General features: G+C 55.0%; 1 long non-coding RNA gene across 2 annotated transcripts; it reads right to left on the reverse strand.

Annotated features, from left to right (window-relative positions):
* Nucleotides 1-13,006: 13,006 nt before the first annotated feature.
* On the reverse strand, nucleotides 13,007-16,222 carry LOC142821008 (uncharacterized). 2 transcript variants are annotated; one of them, XR_012898054.1, is made up of 3 exons: nucleotides 16,122-16,222; nucleotides 13,804-13,901; nucleotides 13,007-13,301 (listed from the first exon to the last, which is right to left on the reverse strand). It is a non-coding gene; the product is annotated as an uncharacterized LOC142821008 (long non-coding RNA). The 2 variants fall into 2 exon arrangements; XR_012898055.1 differs by lacking the exon at nucleotides 16,122-16,222 and adding an exon at nucleotides 14,114-14,244.
* Between the last annotated feature and the right edge of the window lie 3 nt (nucleotides 16,223-16,225).

A 16,225-nucleotide genomic window follows, 5' to 3' on the forward strand; every position in this document is an offset into this window, starting at 1 on the left:
AAACACCAAGGGGCTGGACCTTCCAGGCTCCAAAGTCATCAGATAAGAGGCCAGGTGAGATGCGGGTACCTGTGCAGGCAGGGTGAGCTGGGGGATGAGGGAGCTGTGGGCTACTCGGGGTGGGCTGGGGGCCGGGAGGCGGCTGGCTGGTACCATGCAGTTCTGCTTATCCAATGTTTTCCTAGCTCTGCCCCTTCTTCGTTGGGTGTAATTTATTAAGTGCCCAGGCTCTTGGGGAGTTAGCATGGTGGTTATGGGGCAGCCACTGCCCAGGCCCCCGCTCTGGAGTAGCCACACGGAGCAAAGACAACAGGGAGAGAGGAGGAAACACCCCTGCCCTTGGAAAATCTCCCAGTACCAAATCTGTCTCTCGTGGGAAGAGGCAGAACTGGGCTGGTGCCAGGATTCCAGCCGGCCATGATACGATGTGTCGGGACTGGATGGGGATCAGCCGTGTCTCATTTGCACTCTCTCAAGCAGTGGGGCGGAACCTTTTTTGCGTTCGGGGGCCGCTGACCCGCAGAAAAATCTGTTGGGGGCTGCACACACGTGAGAAGCAAAACAAACAAACCAAAACCCCACCGCACTGATGTGACCCCTCTGACTGAGACGCAGAACGAGCCTTCCCCACATTCCCACACACCAGAGCCGAAGGGGGGCAGCTTAGTAGATTCTGTGGCCCCCCTTGGCTCTGGGTTGGGAGTCCCCAATGCTGGGGGAGGCCTCGAGCTTCAGAAGCCAGACCGAGGCAAGCTCGGGTCATAGGTTACCCACCCTGGCTCTATAAATTAGGGCCATGCAGGGCCTTGCCCCCCCCCCCCCCCCCCCGGTATAAATTAGAGCAGCCTCAGAGTTCTAGCTAGCGCATCACTCCTCTGGAATGCCCTCAGATAGCTGCCATGTGGCACCCTGGCCGTACCCCCACAACAGGGCTGTGTGCAAGCCATTTCTAGAATCAGAGAATACTAGGACTGGAAGGGACCTCGGGAGGTCATCGAGTCCAGTCCCCTGCCCTCATGGCAGGACCCAGTACTGTCCAGACCATCCCTGATAGACATTTATCTAACCTATTCTTAAATATCTCCAGAGATGGGGATTCCGCAACCTCCCTGGGCAATTTATTCCAGTGTTTAACCACCCTGACAATTCAGAACTTTTTCCTAACATCCAACTTAAACCTCCCTTGCTGCAGTTTAAGCCCATTGCTTCTTGTTCTATCCTCAGAGGCCAAGATGAACAAGTTTTCTCCCTCCTCCTTATGACACCCTTTTAGATACCTGAAAACTGCTATCATGTCCTCCCTCAATCTTCTCTTTTCTAAACTAAACAAACCCAATTCTTTCAGCCTTCCCTCATAGCTCATGTTCTCTAGACCTTTAATCATTCTTGTTGCTCTTCTCTGGACCCTCTCCAATTTCTCCACATCTTTCTTGAAATGCGGTGCCCAGAACTGGACACAGTACTCCAACTGAGGTCTAACCAGTGCAGAGTAGCGCGGAAGAATGACTTCTTGTGTCTTGCTCACAACACACCTATTAATGCATCCCAGAATCAGGTTTGCTTTTTTTGCAACAGCATCACACTGTTGACTCATATTTAGCTTGTGGTCCACTATAACCCCTAGATCCCTTTCTGCCCTACTCCTTCCTAGACAGTCGCTTCCCATTCTGTATGTGTGAAACTGATTGTTCCTTCCTAAGTGGAGCACTTTGCATTTGTCCTTATTAAACTTCATCCTGTTTACCTCAGACCATTTCTCCAATTTGTCCAGATCATTTTGAATTATGACCCTATGCTCCAAAGCAGTTGCAACCCCTCCCAGCTTGGTATCACCTGCAAACTTAATACGCGTACTTTCAATGCCAATATCTAAATCGTTGATGAAGATATTGAACAGAGCCAGTCCCAAAACAGACCCCTGCAGAACCCCACTTGTTATACCTTTCCAGCAGGATTGAGAACCATTAATAACCACTCTCTGAGTATGGTTATCCAGCCAGTTATGCACCCACCTTATAGTAGCCCCATCTAAATTGTATTTGCTTAGTTTATTGATAAGAATATCATGCGAGACCGTATCAAATGCCTTACTAAAGTCTAGGTATACCACATCCACTGCTTCTCCCTTATCCACAAAACTCATTATCCTATCAAGGAAAGCTATCAGATTGGTTTGACTTGATTTGTTATTTACAAATCCACGCTGGCTGTTCCCTGTCACTTTACCACCTTCCAAGATTTTGCAGATGATTTCCTTAATTATTTGCTCCATTATCTTCCCTGGCACAGAAGTTAAACTGACCGGTCTGTAGTTTCCTGGGTTGTTCTTATTCCCCTTTTTATAGATGGGCACTAGATTTGCCCTTTTCCAGTCTTCTGAAATTTCTCGTCTCCCATGATTTTCCAAAGATGTTAGCTAGAGGCTCAGATACCTCCTCTTATCAGCTCCTTGAGTATTTTAGCGTGCATTTCATCAGGGCCTGGTGACTTGCAGGCATCTAACTTTTCTAAGTGATTTTTAACTTATTCTTTTTTTATTTTATCTTCTAAATCTATTCCCTTCCCACTAGTATTCACTATGTTAGGCATTCCTTCATCAGACTTCTCGGTGAAGACTGAAACAAAGAAGTCATTAAGTATCTCTGCCATTTCCAAGTTTCCTTTTGCTGTTTCTCCCTCCTTACTGAACAGTGGGCCTACCCTGTCCTTGATCTTCCTCTTGCTTCTAATGTATTTATAAAAAGTCTTTTTGTTTCCTTTTATTCCTGTAGCTAGTTTGAGCTCATTTTGTGCCTTTGCCTTTCTAATCTTGCCCCGCATGCTTGTGTTGTTTGCCTATATTTATCCTTCGTAATTTGTCCTAGTTTCCATTTTTTATGACTCCTTTTTTATTTTTAGATCATGCAAGATCTCATGGTTAAGCCAAGGCAGACTTTTGCCATATTTTCTATCTTTCCTATGTAGCGGAATACCTTGCTTTTGGGCCCTTAACAATGTCCCTTTGAAAAACTGCCAACTCTCCTCAGTTGTTTTTCCCCTCAGTCTTGATTCCCATGGGACCTTACCTATCAGCTCTCTGAGCATACAAAAATCCGCCTTCCTGGAATCCATTGTCTCTGTTTTGCAGTTCTCCGTTCTACTCTTCCTGAGAATTGTGAACTCTATTATTTCACGATCACTTTCACCCACGCTGCCTTCCACTTTCAAATTCTCAACCAGTTCCTCCCTATTTCTACATACATTAATGCTCCGGGTTGCTGCCTGAGCAGCATAGGAGGCCTGGAGGGTGGGCATGAATCAGGCTACCGGTACTTCAAACTCTTGCTTGGACCCCTCAGTCCCCAGTGCCGCACGTTCTATGGGTGTGCATAGTAACACGGTGACCTGCGGCACAGAACATAACTTGGCTAGGCCCGGGTTCTCGCCAGACTCCTGAGACCTGGGATCACACTAAGTCAGGGATCAGGCTGAGGGAACTGGCTCTCCCTTAGCAGCCGGACAATACAACCCTGCCTGTGAGCAGCAGCCCCCGGGGTCTTCCAGCTATGCCCTGAAACTGATGACCAGGCAGCTGCACGCACCACCGAGCAGGAAGGCGGCCAGCTCAGATCAGGGTGTAGGAAAAGACGGGACAGAAATCCACCAGTGTCAGCACTTGGGAGCGCCTCCCCTTCCCTGGGGGAAAACTTCTGGGTAGGGGGAATTCAACCCACCGGCTCTAGCAGGTAAAGCTGGGACTATCAATGAGGCCCCGATTCACTCCAGCACAGGGATGTAAAATCCCGTTTAATTGGTTCCACGCAGCGCTACCACTGAGCTGAACCAATTAAAGAGAGAGTGAGGGGGGACCAGCTGGCTCCCAACTCGTCTCCCAGCCCCCCCCCCCCCCCGTGGGGACTGCCACTGTGATTCTGGCCCCCCATGGGGGCTGCCGTCATGGTTTCTGGTCCGCTGTGGGGGTTGCTGTAGTAGCCCCAGCTAGCTCCCATATGGGGGGCCTAGCAGGCTGGAGCAGCCCATTAAGGATGATGTTTTCCAGGTGACCACTTAACTGGTTACCCATTCACATCCCTGCTCCAGAGAGGAAGGAAAAATCCAAACACACCCCACAAAGAAGGGTGATGAAACCCCAGACCATGGGTCAGAGAGGGGGTGTGGGGAATGAGTGAAGGACCAAACCCAAAGGGCCAGGCCCTTGATTGGTGTCAATCGGCTCAGGATCCCCCATGTCACCAGAGCAAGGCAGCCCCTCACGGCAGGCAAGAATCCAGCCCTCACATGCAGTCTAGGGCAATGGTTTTCAACCGACGGGTCATGACCCAGTACTGGGGAGTGAAATGTCAGGCGCTGGGTCTCAATGCTGCAGGGGGATCAGGTGAGCAGTGGGGGGGGGGGGGGGGGGGGCGCTAAGGCAGCAACCTGCCTGTCGTGGCAGTGCAGACTCCGCTGTGCTCTAGAAGCAGCCGGCAGCAGGCCTGGCTCCTAGGGGGAAAGGGGAACACACAGGACTCTGCACACTGTCCCTGCCCCAAGCATTAGCTCCACACTCCCATTGGCTGGGAACCTGCAGTTGGCTGCTTTTGGGGCACAGCATGGTCCGTGGCACCAGAAGAGGCAGGAAGCTGCCTTAGCCCTGCACCGCTGACCGGGAGCCGCTCAAGTTAAGCCCCTCCTGTCCCAGCTCTGCCCCCTCCCAAAGCTGAAGCCCCCTCCTACACTCCAGTCAAATTCCGTTGGGTCTCGGGCATCAACAATTGTCTGCAACTAGGTCATAGGAACAAAAGTCTGAGAACCCCTGGTCTAAGAGACAGGAGTGCAGGGGATGTGCTGGCGGCCTGCACGGGAGCGCTACCAGGATGGGCTGGTCTTGCTCATCATCTCAGACCTCACTGTGGAAGGTGAGAAAGGACCATTCTGAGTGAAACATCAGGGAAGGTTCCCCCCAGAGCAGCATGGCCCCCAGGGAAGGCAAGCAAAATACTGGGAGCGAGTTAAGAGAGGGAGGGTTTGGGATGAGAGAGGGGGAACAGAACTCAAGCCCTACCAAGGAGTCATGGTATCACCTTGGGGAAACTGAGGCATTACCACCTGCCCCACAGCACTTAAATGGGGTTGGCTACTGAACGGTGCCTACGTGCGAGGAGATCCTGGGGGGAAGCCGGGGTACAGGGGCAAAACCCATTATCAATGTGAGGGACACCAAGGAATCCACTCCCCTGGGCTCTGTACAGCGCCTCTGCCGGAGCTTCCCCATGGGCGCAGAGCGCTTCCTGAGCCAGTTGGCTGGGATCGGAATCTCAGCCTGGTTTGCTTGTGATCTGCAGCCCAGTCCAGCCCAGCCCAGCCACCAGGGCAGGAGCAGCCCCTGGAGATAAGAGGTTTTCTCAGGCAGGAACTGTTTTCCCTGATTGGAGCCACATGTACACACAGCGCTTCCTGCGCCGGCGCCACTCGCTGAGCCAGAGGGAAGGCCTAGGGCCGTTCTCGCAAAGGCTGGTCCATCCAAGGCCCCGCCCAGCGTCCTGCTCAGCCTGGCCCACACCCTGCAGCAGCAGTGGTTCATTGCTTCCCCTCTGTTCTCCTGTGAATGGCAGAGGTGTGGGAGGCCACGCTGCCGTGCAGGAAGCGGCTGCTCTGAGCCTGCGCCGGACGGGGATCACAAAGCCCCATACAGATCTCTGGCTTTGAGGTTCTAACCAGCAGCCCGGCAAACTCAATTACGCTAATGATGATCTTTCCACTTCTCTTCTGCCTGTCCGACCCTCCCTCTCTGAGCACTGGCACTGAGCACCTGTTTACACTTAGAAATTTACTAACCGAGGGTATGTCTACACTACCACCCTAGTTCGAACTAGGGTGGTAATGTAGGCAACCGGAGTTGCAAATGAAGCCCGGGATTTGAATTTCCCAGGTTTCATTTGCCTCTCGCCGGGCGCCGCCATTTTTAAATGTCCGTTAGTGCGGACTCCGTGCCGCGCGACTACACGCGGCATGGACTAGGTACTTCAGACTAGGCTTCCTATTCCAAACTACCGTTACTCCTCGTGAAACGTGAAACGAGGAGTAACGGTAGTTCAGAATAGGAAGCCTAGTCCGAACTACCTAGTCCATGCCGCGTGGCACGGAGTCCGCACTAGCGGACATTTAAAAATGGCGGCGCCCGGCGAGATGCAAATGAAACCCGGGAAATTCAAATCCCGGGCTTCATTTGCAACTCCGGTTGCCTACATTACCACCCTAGTTCGAACTAGGGTGGTAGTGTAGACATACCCAGAGCTAGTCTGGAGTCAGGGTGTCCATGTAACCCACACACCTACTGAGGGTGGCTCACCGTCCCATGTAGTGGCACCGAGGCCACTTAGAAAGAGAGAGAAGCCAGCTGGTTTTTAGCTCACAAGGTAGAAGCTCAAGCGGTAAGTTCCAGGGTCCCCGGTTCGGTTGCGCCTCTTGGCGAGACAGCCCCATAACAGCTCAGTCCAGAATAGCTAAGGTCAGGGCTCGTTGAACTGCGGCGAGCCCCGCTCGCCAGCCGCGCAGTCCGGTGATCTGCGCATACGCAGATCGTTCTGCACATGAGCAGATCACCCAAACCCGGCTCTTGCGGGTTACAATCTACTTGCCACGGGCGAGTAGATTGTATTATTTGTCAAGCCCTGGCTATGGTGGTGCATTTCCAAGCCCAGTCAACCCCTGAGTTACAGGAAAGTGGGGAGATGGGTGCTCCCTGCCCTTTACAACATATTTAACCTCAGCCCAGGGTAGCACAAAGGGCTCCTCTCACACCGTGGAATCCCCCAAAAGGCTCCACATGCAGACTGGTGCTTTCTCAGCCCGGAGATCCACTCCCCCCAGAGGCTCCTGGGACCAGGGCCACCCTCGCCAGCTGCTGCAGCGCTGTGTTTCTGGTGGTCTTAGCTCAGAGACACTTGCAATACAGGGGTGGTCTCTCCCTGGGAGTCGCAATCCCTTCATTTCCCTTTCAGCAGCTGTGTTTAGCTGCCTGCCCCAGCAGAGCCTGGTGTTTAACCTTTTGTCAGTTCCCATTTAGATTCCTGCTGCTGGAAGAGCGCGATTTGTGTGGAGAGCTCTCTGGCTGGAGGAACAGATGTGCAGATAGATAACAAGTCAACAGGGCACCAGTCGGGCAGGGGGCCCCAGACAGCCAGAGCCAGGAGGTTTGTGGGGGGGGGGGGTGCAGCTGGACACTGTAGGTCTGCAAACGAGCAGAGCTCGGAGAGACACAAGAAGAATCTGACTCCTGGCCCCCACTGAAGTCAAAGGCAGAAGCGCCTTGTGACGTGGGGGCAGGCTGGGGAGCTGCAAGGGCATTGCCATGCGGAGACATGGCAGCATGGCTCTCGGAGGCAGCGGGTACGTGGAAAAGGGCACAGACATCTCCCCTGCTCAGCCATGGCACGCTGGCAATAAGAAAAACACCGGCTTTCAACTCAATAAAGATAAAGCAAAACGTAAACAACGGGAGATTTTTGTTGGCGATACCATAGCACAAATAATTCCCGTTTCCCCGGGAGAGCAACGTGAGCCGATGCTAATCAGTGTTTGTTCTGCTAATGCAGCCCCTCGTCCCTCCACGGAGCTGGAAACCCAAACCCAAAGCAAAGGGAGTGTAGAGTTTCGGCCAGGACCTGGAGGGGATTATTACTCTGAGGAGGGGCCAGGCTCCTCCCGGGTGAAATCCTTCTGTGTGCTGGCTCAGCACTGGCTCCTCAGGGTTCCCAGGAGCGCAGATTGCAAAACAAGAGACCGCTCCTGCCTTTCCCTGCAGGGCCCAGCTGAGAAGGGCAGTGCTCGCTACCCAGCCACGGTGTGTCTGCCCCCCGCCTGGGCCCAGATCTTGCAGCTTCTCATTCACCCGGGGCAGGGCCAAGGCCTTACACCCCACCTCAGCCTGAAGCCTCGTTCCTTCCATCCTTTCTCCCTAGACAGGCCCAACCTGAGGCCTCTCCCCTGCTCCCCTCGTCCCAGGCAGGCCCAGCCTGAGGCTTCTGCCCCCCTTCCCTCATCCCAGGCAGGCCCAGCCTGAGGCTTCTGCCCCCCTCCCTTGTCCCAGGCAAGCCCTGCCTGAGGCTTCTGCCCCCCCTCCCCCGTCCCTCCCCAGCAGCGCTGGCCAGGAGTCATCCCCAGGGGCTGCCAGATGCTTTTAACAAAAATACCGGACACACTTGACATGACCTCCCAATCGACATTCCATCTGGTTGAGAAAACACCGGACAGTTCTATTTTCTCAACGTGTTTCCCGAACAGAAAGCTCAAATACTGGACTGTCCCATTCAAAACCGGACACCTGGCAACCCTAGGTACAATATCCAGCTACTGCCAGACAGCGGCCGAAGCTAACGCGAGCAGGCTGAGGAGTATGGAGAGTTGCCTTCACCTGCGTTCCCAAGCGGTGACTCTGGCTGGAGACACATGGGCTATGTCTAGACTGCGCTGTTTTGCGCAAGAAAGAGGCAAAGCGTGGACTATCGCCACGCCTCATTTGCATAACTAATGAGCGGCCGCTTTTTGCACAAGAGGCTTTTGCGCAAAAAGCCCTTCTTGCGCATGAGCCGTTCTTCCGCATTTTTTCCAGGAAGAACCGCTCTTGCGCAAAAGCTTCTTGCCCAAAAAGCGGCCGCTCATTAATTATGCAAATGAGGCACGGCGATGTTCCACGCTTCGCTTCATTTGCATATTTCTTGCACAAAACAGCGCAGTATAGACATAGCCATGGCGTGCAGGCGTGCGTGTGCGCGAGCGGATGCGGTGCATGCTTTCTTTCCCTGGCGCAGTGATTCCTGTGAGCATGTCGGATGCTCCCATTACCCCATCTCCCGGCACGAGGGCAACATGCAGAATAGAAGCTTAGCAACAAAAATTTGCCAGGAAAAGAATCCCTGACGCAGCAGCCCGGCCAACCCATCCACCCAAGCCAAAGGAAACAGATGGGGCCTTGACCATGCCCAAAAGATCAACAAACTCGGCTCTGTCAGATCCCGGGAGGAAGTGCACGCCAGAGCCAAGCCCAGGGACCATCAGAACAAGCGGCATTTAATCCCTCGGATGCTTGATTCTGGCGGCTGTGCATTCGAGCGCCCCCGCTGATCTGGCTCCTAATCCGAGGGGTCTCTTGGGGAGTCAGCTTGGGGTGAGGAGGGGCTCGGGGTGAGGGGTGCAGGAATTTGTTGGGGAATGAGGAACAGTTCAGGGCAGAGGAGCTGTGGGGGATTAAGGAGTCAGTGCTGTAAGTGTGGGGGCTCAGGGCAGGGGTTTAGGGTGTATAGGGGTGAATGTGGGGGGGAAGGACATCATTTTGGGAAGGTGGGGGACTGTAGCTGCATATATGGGGCAGGGCTGTAATAGTCTGGTCAATTAACCAATTAACCGATAAGCAAAAGCTTATAGGTTAATTCTATAGACTACACACGTTCCACCCCCTCCCCAGCAATAATTTTTTTTTTTTAGCAGGCTGGCCAGCAGCATGGCTCAGTCCCAGCTTGCAACAGGTCTGGGACCTACCCTGACAGTAGCTCTGCATTTCAAGTGTATTAGGAGCCAGGCGGGCAGGTAGCCCGGCTCAGTTCCAGCTCGCACTGGGTCCAAGAGCTCAGACCCCACCCTCAGACCGGGGTTGCTGCAGTGCGGGGTGGCAGGCAGCCGATCCACAAGGGGGGCTGGTTTTTTAAACTAGCTCCCCTCGTGGACCAGCTCCCACCTGGTACCCCGCACTGCTCTCTCTGGTAGAGGCGCAGCAGTGCGGGGGGATAGGGGGCTCCCCGGGAGTGGGGCTGGAGCGCACTGGCTGCCAGCCCCGCCCTCAGGGACTAGAGAGTAGTCGACTAACCAATAAGAATTCATGAGGTGAATCGACTATTCAATTAACCGATATTTAACATCCCTAATAAGGGGTCCCTGCTGCTCTTCTTCCGCTTCCCCTGTCAGGAAGCGAGGGGAAAGTGCACAGCATGTGTGAAGCCCTCCTCTGCCTGCCCTGGGCAGCTGGGAGGAGAGGAAGGCACACACATAGGCCATGCACTTTCCACTCACTCCCTGATTGTCAGGGGACGGAGAAGAGCAGCAGAGTTCTGGGTTGGTGTGGCTGCAGCGCCCCCAGCCTCTCTAAAGGGCGAGGCGGGGGGGGGGAGGCAGGGCTAGGGCCTGGGGCAGTTCTGGATGGGGGGAGTGCACATGCACCCTCAGCCAACCCCTTTTATCTGCCTGCATGGCTGCTTCTTAGCCAGTTTGCAGGAGAGCCCCAGGAGCCTAGCTGGGAGCAGCGGCCCCCAGCACCCCAGCTGGCCGGCTTCTTCTTGCTGGAGCTTTGCACCGGTTTACTTTCACCTCTGGCACAGGGCTGCCAGATTCTGCTGGTCTCCATCTGTGTTGTTTTTTTCCTACCTGTGTTACAAAAGTGACCCGCACACAAAGCAAGGGCACGTGAAGATGCGTGTGCAGGTTAGGGACGTTAAAAAGCAGTTACTTAGGCAACCGTGTGTGACGTAGTGGAGGTGCCCTACACCCGCTCTGGTTTTGCATTCACTGGTTGCTGTGTTGTGCTGTGTGTGACTCCTACTGGCCTATGCTGGTCTGCAGAGACTGCGTGTGTGTCTGTGTGCAGGGCCCAGCGGGAGATGGTCCCCCAGGGAAGATGTGTAGGCCATGGCCCAGCTGCCTGACACCTGGGCTAGGTGGAGGAATCTGAACAAAGCAAGGGGCGTGGCTGCCTGGAGACTGAGGGACCAGTTGCTGGGGAGTGGGTCAGTTTTAGCGGAGCGAAGCATGAAGGAAGCAGACTAAGTCCAGGACAGGAGGGTTCAGGGGCCTGTGAACCCCTTTCCCCCAAGAGGACTAGGCTCTGCCCTGGCTCCTCTGTCAATGTTGAGCCTGTGCTGTATCTCTGAGAAGCAAATAAACCTTCTATTGTACGGCCTGACTGAGCCACATCTGGCTGCGAAGGGGGGTGCACGGTCACGGGCCCCCTGACACACCGCCACACTGTAACCTCTGAAAAGCTTAGCGGTTATACGCGGCGGGCTCTGCAGTATCCAGCTTACACTGCGGAGGTTGCAATGCAGCCGGCTCCCCGGAAGTGAGGCCAGCAGCCACTGCATGATGGGAGCCAGCTCCTGGCTGCTAGCCCACTTCCAGGGAGCCAGCTGAGCTGCGGGCTCCACAGTATAAGCTTTATACTGCAGTACCTGCAGCACTGGGAGGCTGTCGGCTCCCCGGGAGCCGGTGCATGTCAGATGCCAGCTTTTAAGCCAGCTCCCGGCACGTACCAGCTCCTGCCTGCTAGCCCCGCTCCCAAGGAACCGGCTGCCACCATGCACTGCTTTTAAGCCAGCACAGATACAGAGCCAGCAGCACAGGATGGCAGCCAGCTCCCTGGGAGTGGGGCTGGGAGGCGGTGTGCAACCATTACAGTAACCAATAAGCTCATGCTTATTGGTTAACCGTTTCAACGGCTATACTATAATAGCCCTAGTGCTGATTGCATACAACATTGACTGTGAGAGCCGTGTGCTCCCTCTATCTAATCAAAGCGCTGCTACGGTTCAATTGGCACAAACCACCCATTCTAGGAACACAAGTGCCATTAGCAAAACTACTTTATCCCAGGAGGCCCCTTGGTTATGACAATCCCCTTGGTTATGACAATCTTGCAACCCACCAAGACGCAGGAGGGTCACTCATGTGGCTCACTCACTAGCCTAGGTTGCCCATCACTAGGGATGTAAGCGACTAGTCAACTAGTGACTTGACTAGTTGCTTCTCCTCCCCCTTGCTGCCTCTATCAGACAGAGGCGCCAAGGGGGGGAGCAGGAGCCAGTGCTGTGGGGAGCTGGCTTAAAAGCCAGCCCCCCCCCCCCCAGCATTGTCTCAGAGGAAGGAGGGCTGCAGTGGGGAACTGGCAGAGTTTCCACCTTTGAAATATAGCACATTTCAAAAGCAGAAGCATCAGGGGGTAAGTGGGGGACTCAAGCTAGCGGGGCTCTTGCTGTATTTCAGAAGCAGCGATGCCCTTAACGACTAATCAAATCGTTGATGCACATTTTATCGACTATTCAATTAATTGGTTAATCTAAGTGTAACATCACTACCACTCACTAGGCCAGACTGAAGTCTGACAAAGATACACGTATTCACTGGTGTTACCGTAACATCATGAGACTGTCTCTCTCATACAGAGTCGCCAAGCAGGAAAGGCTTCCAACCCCCTCTTTGTTTCAACAAGAGTTTCCTCTACAGGAATGAAAAACAAGAGTTAAAAAAAACCCCAACCCTCTGTGAGTCCTTCACCTGTAAATCTTCCAGGCATATAGCGGTCAGGCCCATAGAAACAGCTCCTCGGATTGGAAATAATATACCAAAGTCATCCAAAGGGTTTCTAAAATCGAAACGATCTCCTATGTCTCCCCTTAATTCCAAAAAACCCTGTCCTTTGCATGGTTTGAGGCTGAGCATACTCTATTACATTGCCAGAAAGTAGCTTCAAAGCACACTAAAACTGCAAAGTCAAGCACTGGAATAAACAGTATCTGATGATCATGTCCTTAGAGGCTGTCACACAAATTACAATACACATGGGGGTTGAGGCAAGATTGCACAAGCAATCTTGAATTTGGCATTTCCCAACTTGACTGCTTGGCTTTGCCAGCTTAACAATCTGCTGACCTCCCAGTTGTGTGTAATTTTCAAATAAAAAAATGAAAAAGCAGAAATTTCATCATGTGGAATCTAACTGACCCCACATAGCTTATCAGCAAGACCGGGAACATAAAAATGGCCATACTGGGTCAGACCAAAGGTCCATCTGGCCCAGTATCCTGCCTTCCCACAGTGGTCAATGCCAGATCCCCCAGTGGGAATGAACTCAACAGGTAATCATCACGTGATCCTCTCCTGTCATCCATTTCCAGGCTCTGGAACTTGAATCCCACCACATAGACCTCTGCCACTTGAGCAAATAGAACAACTGGTAGCAGCCGTAGGCTTCAGAGGGGTAGCCAAGTTAGTTTGTAACTGGAAAAATGTAAAAAAAAAAAAAAAGTTTTGCAGCACCTTAAAGACTAACACAACATGTAGATGGTCTCATGAGCTTTTGTGGGAACATCTTCCTTCTTCATCTGAAGAAGCAGCAGGCTGTTATCCTGTGCATGGACCAGCCATGGAGCATCAAGGCTCCCTTGTTGTTTTCCAAACTCTGGAAAGGGAGTGGTGTCTAGTAGGTTAGAGCAGGGAGCCAGGACTTGAGTCAGGGTGGAGGGGAAGTCAGGACTCCTGGGTTCTCTTTCTTGTTTCTGGGTGGAGGGAAAGTTTCTGAGGTTAGAGCAGGGAGACAGGTCTCCTAGGTTCTATCCCACCCGTTTTTGGGGAGGGCTGGAAACCAGGATTTCTGAGTTCTATCCCTTGGGGCTGGTGGCAGTCTAAGGGGTTAGAGTGAGGGGGGCTAGAAATCAGGACTCTCCTAGGTTCTCTTCCTTCCTGGGGTGGGACGACTTGTAGGGCAGTGCTCTCCAACTTTTTTAAGCACAAGAACACTTTTTGAGTTTAAGTGCAATCCAAGATTTACCTTAAACCCAAATACCTTGGCCCCACCTCCTTCCTGCCCCTTCTCTGGGGCCCCGCCCCTGCTCACTCCATCCTCCCTCCATTCCACCAGGCAGGGGCAGAGGGGTGGGGTACTTGCTCTGGTCTTGGAAATGTGAGAAGGGCTCTGAGCTGAGCCTGGGGCTGGGGTGCAGGAGGAGGTTCAAGATTGGGGCAGGGGTTCGGAGCTGGCTCCAGGTGGGCACTGCTTACCTCAGGCGGCTCCTGGCTAAGGCAGGCTCACCCCTGCGTCACTCTCCAAAGCAGCCAGCAAATTCCCTCCATCCCAAGCCTTGTGCTCCCCCTCCGTTCTGTGGAGACAGAATACAGGGTGGGAGGGGGACACCCTGACATCAGTGCCCTCTCCTCTCCCTCTCCTGCTCTGCACAGCAAGCGGGAGGCTCCGGGGGTAGGGGTGGGGAGCAAGCTCTAAGGAAAAGGGCAGGAGATGCGCAGCAGTGAGGGGCGGGGCAGTTGAAGTGCAGCCACTTGATAGCCTCTTGGCCAAACCAGTCAGGATCACCTGTCAGGGGCTCCAAGATCTCCCAGTCGATCCTGATGGACTGTTTGGTGACCACTGTTGTAGGGTTAGAGCAGGGAGGCAGAGATCCTGGCTTTGGAGGAGGGCTGAGAACCAGGACGCCTTGGTTCCCTCCTCTGCTGAGACGGTTCTAAGGGACTGGGAGCTAGGACCCCTGGGTTCCCTTCCCTGCTGGGAGGGTTCTAAGGAAGTGGGAGACAGGACCCCTGGGTTCCCTCCCCCGCTGGGGGGGGGGGAGTTCTAAGGGACTGGGAGCCAGGATGCCTGGGTTCTCACCTCTGCTGAGGGATTCTAAGGAAGTGGGAGACAAGATGCCTGGGTTCTCTCCCTTGCTGGGGGGGGGGGGCGGTTCTAAGGGACTGGGAGCCAGGATTCCTGGGTTCCCTCCCCCATTGGGGGGTTCTAAGGGATTGGGAGCCAGGACCCCTGGGTTCTCTCCCCCATTGGGGGGTTCTAAGGGACTGGGAGCCAGGACCCCTGGGTTCCCTCCCTCATTTGGGGGGTTCTAAGGGACTGGGAGCCAGGACGCCTGGGTTCCTTCCCCCATTGGGGGGTTCTAAGGGATTGGGAGCCAGGACTCCTGGGTTTTCTCCCCCATTGGGGGGTTCTAAGGCACTGGGAGCCAGGACCCCTGGGTTCCCTCCCTCATTTGGGGGGTTCTAAGGGACTGGGAGCCAGGACCCCTGGGTTCCCTCCCCCATTGGGGGGGGGTCTAAGGGACTGGGAGCCAGGACTCCTGGGTTCTCTCCCCCATTGGGGGGTTCTAAGGGACTGGGAGCCAGGACCCCTGGGTTCCCTCCCCCATTGGGGGGGTTCTAAGGGACTGGGAGCCAGGACCCCTGGGTTCCCTCCCTCATTTGGGGGGTTCTAAGGCACTGGGAGCCAGGACCCCTGGGTTCCCTCCCCCATTGGGGGGGTTCTAAGGGACTGGGAGCCAGGACCCCTGGGTTCCCTCCCCCATTGGGGGGGTTCTAAGGCACTGGGAGCCAGGACCCCTGGGTTCCCTCCCCCATTGGGGGGGTTCTAAGGGACTGGGAGCCAGGACGCCTGGGTTCCCTCCCCCATTGGGGGGGTTCTAAGGCACTGGGAGCCAGGACCCCTGGGTTCCCTCCCCCATTGGGGGGGTTCTAAGGGACTGGGAGCCAGGACGCCTGGGTTCCCTCCCCCATTGGGGGGGTTCTAAGGGACTGGGAGCCAGGACCCCTGGGTTCCCTCCCTCATTTGGGGGGTTCTAAGGCACTGGGAGCCAGGACCCCTGGGTTCCCTCCCCCATTGGGGGGGTTCTAAGGGACTGGGAGCCAGGACCCCTGGGTTCCCTCCCCCATTGGGGGGGTTCTAAGGCACTGGGAGCCAGGACCCCTGGGTTCCCTCCCCCATTGGGGGGGTTCTAAGGGACTGGGAGCCAGGACGCCTGGGTTCCCTCCCCCATTGGGGGGGTTCTAAGGCACTGGGAGCCAGGACCCCTGGGTTCCCTCCCCCATTGGGGGGGTTCTAAGGGACTGGGAGCCAGGACGCCTGGGTTCCCTCCCCCATTGGGGGGGTTCTAAGGGACTGGGAGCCAGGACCCCTGGGTTCCCTCCCCCATTGGGGGGGTTCTAAGGGACTGGGAGCCAGGACGCCTGGGTTCCCTCCCCCATTGGGGGGGTTCTAAGGCACTGGGAGCCAGGACGCCTGGGTTCCCTCCCCCATTGGGGGGGTTCTAAGGGATTGGGAGCCAGGACCCCTGGGTTCCCTCCTCCATTGGGGGGTTCTAAGGGACTGGGAGCCAGGACGCCTGGGTTCCCTCCCCAGCTGGGGGGGTTCTAGGGCAGAGGTTGGAGACACTGGCGTCAGGACGCAACCACGGTTAGGGCATCACGGGGACTGTTTCTAGTGATTTTTATGGTCCTGCCCACGCGTCCGCCCGCAATGGTACAGCCCATTCCCCCCCTCCCGATTCTAGTGGCACAGCCCCCAGTGGTATGATCCTCCCCCTCCCCTCTCTTGGTACCTCCTATGGGCGACGTTTGCTGCAGGGGGCGGGGTCTCTTCCCGTGGGCGGGACCCCGGGTTGCGGCAGCCTCGGGGGAGGAGTCTTAGGAAGTGGGCCGGGCT

Source organism: Pelodiscus sinensis, chromosome 29 (genome assembly GCF_049634645.1).
Source record: "Pelodiscus sinensis isolate JC-2024 chromosome 29, ASM4963464v1, whole genome shotgun sequence".
Taxonomy (NCBI): Eukaryota; Metazoa; Chordata; order Testudines; family Trionychidae; genus Pelodiscus; species Pelodiscus sinensis.